This window comes from Sceloporus undulatus, chromosome 11 (genome assembly GCF_019175285.1).
Source record: "Sceloporus undulatus isolate JIND9_A2432 ecotype Alabama chromosome 11, SceUnd_v1.1, whole genome shotgun sequence".
Taxonomy (NCBI): domain Eukaryota; kingdom Metazoa; phylum Chordata; class Lepidosauria; order Squamata; family Phrynosomatidae; genus Sceloporus; species Sceloporus undulatus.
In genome coordinates, this window is record NC_056532.1 from 8110558 (window position 1) to 8119646 (window position 9089).

Here is a 9089-nt window from a genome sequence, read left to right on the forward strand (position 1 = left end):
CAATAAATTATAATTCCCCAGATTCCCCAGGACTGAACCAGAGCAGTTAAAGCGGTCTCAGACTGGATTATATCAGCAGTCTGTTTTGGACCTTACTTGCACAAATCCTTCAGCTTCAATCCCATTTGCAATCCAGGTATAATACTGATTTACCTTCTAAAGGTGCTGCAAGGATTACTGAGAAGATACGTATGAAGCATCTCAAACAATTTAAGGCCAGTTCTTCTCGCTGTCATCTGTTATCTCTTTAAAAGAGATAAGGGCTTGATTATAATGACATTGTCAAGACTGTAATCTATGGCCCCTTACAGACAGGCCAAAATAAAGCTGTTTCGGGTCACTTTGGAGGTATGCTGTTAAAATAATACATGCATACTAAGAGCCTGGAAGCCACACCAAAGCCACAATCCAGTCCTAAGGACTTGTGCACAGCTTTGGTGCAGCTTCTGGACTCTTTAAGACACATGCATCATGTAAACAGCATACCTCCAAAGTGACCCGAAGCAGCTTTATTTTGGCTGTCTGTATAGGGCCTATGTTTCTTTTAGCAGCTGTTTTTGGGTTGTGTTTTTAAAAACTTTTAATGTGACCCAGCCTAAGATGGGGCTCTCTATTTTTGTGAGACATTGAGCCTTAGGCTCTGGGGCCACAATAAACTACAATACCCAGGTTTCCCTCGCACTCCCTCGCCCGAAAAACCCACCCAAAACCCAATCAGAATTATATTTGTTTAGTTTTGTAGAAACTAAATAGTTAAAGCGGTATCAAACTGGATTATTTCTGCAGTGTGTTTTGGGCCTCTGGAAGAATTAAACCCTCTCCTCAGTCCATTTCCCTGTTGCATATTCTCCCACTGAGTACCTTTTTTTTGGAACCTAACCTCCGCAGGAACAAACCCGCTTCTCTTGGCTAGAGATTGACCAGCACACAATACATGAATTGGAATTCACATTCTGAAAAGTGTGTCTCGGTATGTGGGCAACCCACAAATTGGCTGACTGCTGTTAAGCGCACTTGCGCGCCCCCGAGGCTTCGGTTGGCGTGCCCTGCGCCCTCTGAATTGGAGCCGTGTCACCGGTCTGTGCTTTGTGTGGCACCGCTGGCACTAAACAAACACTAGAAGCAGAAAAGACTGCCTATTATAAGCCTGAGATGAGGCATAAGGGGCAGGCTCCCTGCGCATCAGCCGTGTATCCCAGATTTTCACTTAGGTACTCATGTTCGCAGTTCAAGGCATTGAAAGATGAATGCTCTCTGCTCACTTCTTTTGGTCCGAGGGGAGTGTGACAAACTATAGGAGCAAGCCTTTCATTTCGTATTGAACAATGTATTCAGAAATAGGTTTATTCCTCCCCTTGCTTTTTTGCCTTACTATCTTATATTTTTACCCAATAATCATAATGTCATTCCAATATTTCCATTGCTGCATCATGGGATTCTTGTGAAACTGAATTGTTTAAGGACCCCATCAACCCTTAGGCTTCTGGGCTTTTTGCCAGCCACTTTTTATGTTCATTTCCCCTTGGTTTTCACCTTTTAGGTACCCATTTGTGTTGGGCTGCTTCTGGTGCCAGCTTAGTTATGGGCCTCACCAACTCTTCCCTAAATTGAATGATTTCAGCCCTATGACTGGAACTAAAAAGGATAACTAGCAAGTTCTGTCTTCATTAGCTTCTAATACTATCAAAACAGGATCAGTGTTCAAATCCTCTCTCGGCCATGGAAACCCATTGGGTAACCTTAGTCAAGTCACACTTTCACAACCTTGGAAGAGCCTTCGACTTCACTATGGTTTTTACTTGTGAGACCAGTTCTCTAGGAATCTCTAGGTCCTCCAGGGCAACTCTGTGGCCAACGTCCAACAGATACTGACCATAGAACTGCGCTGGAGGAGCTACAAAGGCCTAGTAGAGTATTCTCTCTAGGAATCTCCCCTCCAGGGCAACTCTGTGGTCAACGTCCAACAGATACTGACCATAGAACTGCGCTGGAGGAGCTACAAAGGCCTAGTAGAGTATTCTCTCCTAGGAATCTCTAGGTCCTCCAGGGCAACTCGGTGGTCAACGTCCAACAGATACTGACCAAGAACTGCGCGGGAGGAGCTACAAAGGCCAGAGCAGAATACTCTCTCTAGGAATCTCTAGGTCCTCCAGGCGACTCTGTGGTCAACGTCCGACAGACACGGACCATAGAACTCATTGGAAAGCAACAAAGGCCTAGTAGAGTATTCTCTCTAGGAATCCTAGGTCTTCAATGGCAAATTTTTAGTTAAGGTTGACCATAGAGTTGCACTGGAGGACCTAGAGATTCCGAGAGAGACATATGAATCAATCTGTGAAAACCAAAGCCGCAAATATGGAGGGAAGGAGTGAACTGATTTTTAAATGGTGTAAGCCGCCCAGGAGTCCCACCTTGGGAAGAAGGGTGGGATTAATTAATAATAATAATAGAGTATAGTTTTATAACCTGCTCTCGCCTTGGTGAATCAGGTGGGTAACAGCATATGTTTAGCCTGGAGAAGAGGAGGTTAAGAGGTGAGAGGAATAGCCCTGTTTTAAATATTTGAAAGGATGTCATATTGAGGGGGGAGAAGCTTGTTTTTCTGCTGCTCCAGAGAACAGGACCTGGCAATGGATGCAAGCTACAGGAAAAGGAGTCCACTTCAACATTAGAGGAACTTCCTGAGAGTAAGGGCTGTTCGACAGTGGAAAAAACACTCCCTCGGAGTGTAGTGGATTCTCCTTCCCTGGAGGTCTTCAAACAAAGCTGGATGCCCACCTGTCGGGGAATGCTTTTGATTTGGATTTCCTGCAGGGCAGGGTGGTTGACTGGAGGACCCTTGTGGTCTCTTCCAACTCTAGATTCTGTGATAAAAAATGGAAACAATAAAATCAAAAGCACAGAATTATGCTTTTGCCCTTTTGTTAAGTTGGACAGTAATAAATATATACCAGTTGTTGATAGTGATAGTTGTGTTCCCTACATTGATCCAAGGTGGGTGTGTGGATTGTGCTGATTAAGGGTGGGATGCCTTCTGACTGCTGCCGCTGCGGTCCTTAACCTGGAAAATTATATGGCTCTGTCCAGATGGCCCTTTTGCGGCACGCACGAGTGCTAAGGTTGCCTTGGGTGGCGCGTGCACATGCCCCGCACCCTAAGCACTTATGCACGTGCCACAGTTGCGCAGCGCCATACATACAACAGTTGTCGCAGCTGTGCCGCCTCTAAAGGCATTGCAGCTGTGACGTAACACTCGCGCCATCTTGCCGCTTTGTGGCACTGCAAACGAGCTCCTCTTTGCTGTGCCAGCAGCGCCACACAATTTGTATGCGGCGCTCCTGCGCATCAGAGAGAGGCGCCAATGAGGTGCCTCTTTTGGCGGTCTGTACCCCGCCTAATGTTCCAGTTTTTCCAGAAGAGTTTGAGTTCATCCAGGATGTCTCTCTGTGTTATAACATGAGTGCGCCACAATTTAAAAACACTGATTAAAAGTTTTTTATTTCCAAAAATGTTGTCGAACCCCCCCCTCAAAATAATCAGCATTAATTTGTGGCTTCAGGCATTTTGAAGGTTCGTTGCAACTAATCTCATTAGGTCCGTTTTGTGCCTCCGAGGCAATAATTGGCTTTCTCCTCTTTTGCAAGACGGGACTCCTTACGTTTGATCATTATTTTGCAGTTAGGTTTTGAGAGCCGGGCCTCTCCATTCCTCGAACGGCGAGGGGTCCGGGTTCCCTTTGTGCGCATGTTGGTCCTATTATTCTGGAGAGGCCTGCGCTCATCGGAGGCTGAATGGACCCCCCACGGAAAGCACCGAGTTTGCTTGTGTGCGCCAGATATATAAGTCGGGCCGAGTTTCCTAAATTCGTGTCCTGCAGACACCAACTTGGGGCAAACAAGAGTTTTAATAAAGAGCTTATGCAGGGCTGACTGCGCTGCTTTCATAAAGGACGCCTTTCGCTTGGAAGGCTGAGCGAACCCTTCTGGGGGCGAGTGGCGTCAGGGATGGCAGGACTGGCGATTTATATGGCCCTTGATTCCAGGTTGAACAACTTTTAACTTGTCACAGGCTGTGTCCTCTTCGTGATACTCTGCTTGGAAGGTTGCAATAACACTCGGGAGTGGTTGCTGGGACACTCCCTGGCGATGTTTGCAGCATCGAGGAGGAGGTTGAACTCGGGTTACTCAAGGCTGCTGCTGCCCAATCCAAAACAGAGACACTGACAAGCAGCCCATTCAGCAGCAAGACTTCATCTTTGATAGATCTGTTTATGCTTGTGTGGTGTCCATAATCCCAGCATTTAGTTCAGATGGCCATTAATTTTGCTACAATTCGAGATATAGCCGTGTTTGTCGTACGTAAAGAGATCTCTGAGCACCTTTGATACTAACTGAAATGAAAAGGTTGGCAGCATGAACTTTCGTAGACTCCAGTCTACCTCCTCAGATGCATTTACAGTGAGCCCACAACATATGCGGGCTCCCTATCCATGGCTTTCAGCATACACATGAAGCCGCGGCGCAATGTAAATGAATGCTGTGCGGGCCTGTGGTGCCATGTGCATGCTCTGCATTATTTTTCAATGGGGCGTGAGCATACATAATTTTCCTCTTACATGGGTGGTGGTGGGTCAGAAAGGATCTCATGTAAGAAAAGGGAGGACTGTACTTATTGTCAAATGCATCTGAGAGAATAGACTGAAGTCTAGAAGCTCATGAGTTTTGCTGTTGGTATGCGACACTCATAGAGAGCACTTAGCTCAGTGCTGTCTCAAACTTCGTCCTCCAGATGTTTGGACTTCAACTCCCAGAAGCCTCGCCAGCTTGGCCAGCAGTCGGGAATTCTGGGAGCTGAGGTCCAAAACATCTGAAGAATCAAATTTGGGAAACACTGGCTTACTGGTAAATGCCTCTTTGTTAAATGCTCACTTTGATGAAGGAAATGACCACAGAGATTCACCATCACTTGAATGCAGGATGTTAGGGCCTTCGAGTCTGCCTTGGCTCACTAGCCGAAACTGCGCTCTGTCGACCCTTGCCCAAGCCTCTTTGCATGTCTGATTGCGGCGGGTGAGTGTTTATGTGTATGAGAAAGAGATACATGAGAGAGAGGAGATCATGTTGAGTTTTGAATTGGTAGGAACTCTTGGGTTTGTTTGACCTTCCTCAGAGCTACCAGACAGCAAACTACACTTGCTACTCCCTGTGCAACAGTATAGATGGTCCACCTTACACTGAGCTATTAAGCAGGTTGGAAACGTTTGAAGAAAGGTGGGATCTGTACGCTGTTGGGTATCCTGTATCACCGGGGTTTGGGACTGGGTGTGGGACGGTACCTTTGGACTTGCGCACGATCTGCACAGTGCCGGTGAAAAATAATGACCCGACCGGAGGTGGTTTTATGAACAGTAAATCCTGCATTGAAACAGCTTCATTGGGGGACTAGTCGGATTCAGAGTGGTGTTATGATGTAAAACCCTATATGGGCTTTAGTCCGGACTGTGTGACACAGTGTCTATGAGAGCTTTTATGTCTCCATTTGAACCGGCTTGATCTTCGGAGAGGGCTTTCTCTCTGTCCTATCTCTGTCCTCCCTCAGTTTGAAGCCTCTTTTTTTCTTTTCTTCTTCTTTTTTGCTTTTTGCAGGCAGCCTTTTTAACTTACTATCAGTCACGTTGGTTGCCATATGGGGAGAAAGATGGATATAAAATAATGGATAAATACATTAATCATGAATGAATGATCAAATGGTCCTCTGTGTCCCAGGATTGTGTCCATGTCTTTCACTCTTCGGTTGAGACTTTGGTTTTTTATTTTTTCCAAGGCAATGGCTGGTTTCCCATAGATGTAGTGCCACGTCGTTTAATGGTTGAACATTGGATACAGTTCTAGGGAACACGGTTCAAATCCCCACTAGCTGTGGAAAACCCACTGGGTAGCCTGGTCAAGGCACCTCAGCCTCAGAGGGAACAAAGGACAGCCCCCTCTGAACAATCTTGCCAAGAAAACCCGTTGATAGGTTCGCCTTAGGGTTGCCATAGTCCAAAACTCACTTGAAGGCGCACAGCAATACGCATCGGGAACGGTTGTTATAGGTCATGACCCACTTTAACTGCCAACAGCCACGGGGCAGTCCTTCTGGCAGGTTGAGAAACCATGCGTTTGGTGCCTTAGGAGATACTGAAAAAATTAATTCCTGTCAGCGGTTCTCAAGAAAGCAAAGGCAATCTATTCTGTTATACAGTTGGCCCTTCAATTTGTGGATTTGACTTTTGCAGGTTTGATTATTTGCCGTTTTGGATTCATATGTTCTTTTCTAGGACTCTCCAGGTCCTTCAGTGCAACTCTGCCAGAATTGTCTATAGAGTTTTAGGTCCTCCAGCATGATTCTATGATCAGCCTCTGGCAGATGTTGACCACAGGGTTACCTGGAGGACCTAGAGCAGTGATGGTGACCCTTTTACAGACAGTGCCCAAAACTGCAACCCAGACCCACTTATTTAGGCAAAGTGCCACATCCCTGGCTTTGTAGTAAGAAACTCGGTACAACTCTGCTAGGGGAAACACAGTGTCGCCACAGAGAGGGCCCTGAGTGCCACCTCTGGCAACATGCATAGGTTCGCCAGCACTGACCTAGAGATTCCTAGAACAGTGTTCTCTTAGCGAAGGACTGTTCTCCCTGGGACAGTTTGTACTCTTGCAGATAAATATATGGCCTTCACCTTTGGAAGGGTGTAGGTGTTCCTGTAGTGGCAAATGCCCAGTGCATTGACTGAGCTATCTATTTCCATCATAGGTAATGTTAACTATGCCCTTTCATGTTGTTGGCTACCCCAATGATTTGGTTGTTGAAAGGTGACAAAAGGTGACAAAACAACACTCATTTGCTCGTATACAAATTGAGTTTGTTCCTCCAGTGCCCAATTTTAACTTGCCATCCCCCCCATCCTGCTTTGTATTTTTCCATTTTCCAGAAAGTCAAACGTACAAATCCTTAACATATCCGAATGTAATCTTGACCTGGCTTTCTCCTCTCTTTTGTGGTGTTACAAGTAAATATGAGGGGCTTCTCGGTCATATTTTGTGACTTGGGGTTAAACATGAATAGGTGGGGACATATGAGTCTAAGCATCATAGAGTTGGAAGAGACCGCAAGCCATCCAGTCCAACCCACTGCCATCAGGAAATCACGATCAAAGCATCCCCGACAGATGGACATCCAGCCTCTGCTTGAAGACCTCCAAGGAGGGAGACTCCACTATACTCCAAGGAAGGAGTTTATTCCACTTCGAACAGCCCTTACTGTCAGGACATTCCTCCTAATGTTGAGGTGGAATCTCTTTTCCTGCAGCTTGCATCCATTGCTCCGGGTCCCAGTCTCTGGAGCAGCAGAAAACAAGCTTGCTCCCTCCTCAACATGACATCCCTTCAAATATTTAAACAGGACTATCATATCACCTCTTAACCTTCTCTTCTCCAGGCTAAACATACCCAGCTCCCTAAGGCGTTCCTCATAGGGCTTGGTTTCTAGACCCTCATGGCCGGCATCCATAGTTTTTTGTGGGTTTTTCAGGTTATGTGGCCATGTTCTAGAAGAGTTTATTCCTGACGTTTCTGACAGATGCTGGCGAAACGTCAGAAACAAACTCTTCTAGAACATGGCCACATAGCCCGAAAAACCCACAAAAAACTATAAGGGGGCATGATTTGGCTGAAGGCTTGCATAATGCTCAGAAGAGAATGTGAGTATCATATCTCCAAAGGCTCAGAAACATAAGTCTAAAATAACTCTAGGCAATTTACTACCTTGCCGAAATTTTTTATTAACCATCCAGGGTCTTGCAGAGAGGAGTTAAAGTTTTTCAGTTGTAGACCAGTAATCTGTTGCTTATTGTGCAACGCATTTTTCTTCTGCCATTCCGCCGACTTGTCTGTGTTCAGTTCTATGTACTTCCCTCAGTACAAGTTGTGGTCTCCTCTTGCTGCTAGATACTATCTTTGCTATCATACCGTCTTCCATGAACATAAATGATGTTGCACCCTGCCCTAGCAGCTTTCAGAGATATCGAAGGGAAAAAGTACAATTAAAATACAGCGCAAGATCAGGCATTAAATTAAAGGCACAACTTAAAACAATAAACACAATGGGAAAGTGTGTCATAAAGGAGAGCGCAGCGCCCAGCCGGTTACAAGCCCCCCAGGGCCAGGATTGAATGATATACATCTGATGGATTCCTCTGCCCCAGAAGCAACAATTCCCCTTCTTTCATGCAGTCCTTGTGGATCCTACAACTCAGCAGGTTTTGGTGCGATGGGAGACTGCAGCGGGAACAGAGAGGAGAAGAAAGTCCTGGTTTTGGCGGTGTTTTGCATGCCGTTGGACTCCATCCAGAAAATGTTGAAATCCTCCAGCGAATTAAATGTTGTTCCTAGTAGCATATTCTGTCAATGCGCATGTGACATGGCCGAAACTTGGTGACAACTCCCAGCTTTATGCATCTGAGCAAGTAGCCCGAAGTCTACGAAAGCTCCTGCTGCCAACATCTTTCTTTCGGTGAGTCTCAAAGGTGCTACAAGATCTCTCCGCGTACTGATTCTACAGACTAACACAGCTATATCTTTGAGTATCAGACTTGATATCGAAGATCTTAGAAATCAGCATGTGTGCCACTTCCATGTTTTGGGGCTGTAGTAATGCTTCCTTAGCGTTGCTAAGCCCGAACCACTGCTAGGACGGCTTGGTGAGTATAGGAGTCGACAGGCTTGGCTAGAAAAATCCAAAGCTTCAACAGTTTTGTAACAAAGGCGTGTTACAGACCGCCCAAAAGTGGGCAGTCTGCCACCGCCGCCATTAGCTGCGCCGAGAAGCCCCAGCGGCCAGACCGCAAGGCTTCCTGGCGCAGCTAAAAAGAAGCGCCAAACGGCGCTTCTTTTTGGCACCCGGAAGTGGAGGCGCGAGGCGCGCACTTGCAGCATCACTTCCGCCGGGCGACCTCCGGACGCTATGCGTCCGAGACGTAAAGATGGTGACGCCTGTGTGGACACGCGCTGCCATTTACTACGCGCTCTGCGCATAATAATAATAATAAT